The sequence below is a fragment of the Mesoplodon densirostris genome, chromosome 5, assembly GCF_025265405.1.
Source record: "Mesoplodon densirostris isolate mMesDen1 chromosome 5, mMesDen1 primary haplotype, whole genome shotgun sequence".
In the NCBI taxonomy this organism is placed as follows: Eukaryota; Metazoa; Chordata; class Mammalia; order Artiodactyla; family Ziphiidae; genus Mesoplodon; species Mesoplodon densirostris.
In genome coordinates, this window is record NC_082665.1 from 134,755,763 (window position 1) to 134,757,489 (window position 1,727).

Genomic DNA, 1,727 nt, shown 5'->3' on the forward strand with positions numbered 1-1,727 from the left:
GTGGGCCTCTCACTGTTGTGGCCTCTCCCATTGCGGAGCACAGGCTCCAGATGTGCAGGCTCAGCAGCCATGGCTCACGGGCCTAGCCGCTCCGCGGCACATGGGATCTTCCCGGACTGGGGCATGAACCTGTGTCCCCTGCATTGGCAGGCAGACTCTCAACCACTGTGCCACCAGGGAAGCCCCCAGCCTAGGTTTTCAAAGATTATTTTTCTAGCCTTTCTTTGTTGAAACAATGGAATGCTCACCAGAGTGCCTTTCATCATAGTGAAATAGATAAGTCGGAAAAAAATTTGCAATCAAGAAAGCTTTCCCTTGATCATTATGTAGTGTCCTTCCTTGTCCCTTGTAATAGTCTTTGTTTTAAAGTCTATTTTGTCTGATATGAGAATTGCTACTCCAGCTTTCTTTTGATTTCCGTTTGCATGGAATATTTTTGCCATCCCCTCACTTTCAGTCTGTATGTGTCCCTAGGTCTGAAGTGGGTCTCTTGTAGACAGCATCTATATGGGTCTTGATTTGTATCCATTCAGCCAGTCTGTGTCTTTTGGTTGGAGCATTTAATCCATTTACATTTAAGGTAATTATCGATATGTATGTTCCTATTACCATTTTCTTAATTGTTTTGGGTTTGTTATTGTAGGTCTTTTCCTTCTCTTGTGTTTCCTGCCTAGAGAAGTTCCTTTAGCATTTGTTGTAAAGCTGGTTTGGTGGTGCTGAATTCTCTTAGCTTTTGCTTGTCTGTAAAGGTTTTAATTTCTCTGTCAAATCTGAATGAGATCCTTGCTGGGTAGAGTAATCTTGGTTGTAGGTTTATCTCCTTCATCACTTTAAATATGCCCTGCCACTCCCTTCTGGCTTGCAGAGTTTCTACTGAAAGACCAGCTGTTAACCTTATGGTCACCATATCTTTGATAAAGGAGGCAGGAATATACAGTGGAGAAAAGACAGCCTCTTCAATAAGTGGTGCTGGAAGAACTGGACAGCTACATGTAAAAGAATGAAATTAGAACACTCCCTAACACCATACACAAAAATAAACTCAAAATGGGTTAAAGATCTAAATGTAAGGCCAGACACTATCAAACTCTTAGAGGAAAACATAGGTACAACACTCTATGACATAAATCACAGCAAGATCCTTTTTGACCCACCTCCTAGAGAAATGGAAATAAAAACAAAAATAAACAAATGGGACCTAATGAAACTTTAAAGCTTTTGCACAGCAAAGGAAACCATAAACAAGACGAAAAGGCAACCCTCAGAATGGGAGAAAATATTTGCAAATGAAGCAATGACAAAGGATTAATCTCCAAAATTTACAAGCAGCTCATGCAGCTCAATATCAAAAAAACAAACAACCCAATCCAAAAATGGGCAGAAGACCTAAATAGACATTTCTCCAAAGAAGATATACAGATTGCCAACAAACACACGAAAGAATGCTCAACATCATTAATCATTAGAGAAATGCAAATCAAAACTACAATGAGGTATCACCTCACACCAGTTAGAATGGCCATCATCAAAAAATCTACAAACAATAAATGCTGGAGAGGGTGTGGAGAAAAGGGAACACTCTTGAATTGTTGGTGGGAATGTAAATTGATACAGGCACTATGGAGAACAGTATGGAGGTCCTTAAAAAACTAAAAATAGAACTACCATATGACCCAGCAATCCCACTACTGGGCATATACCCTGAGAAAACCATAATTCAATGAGTC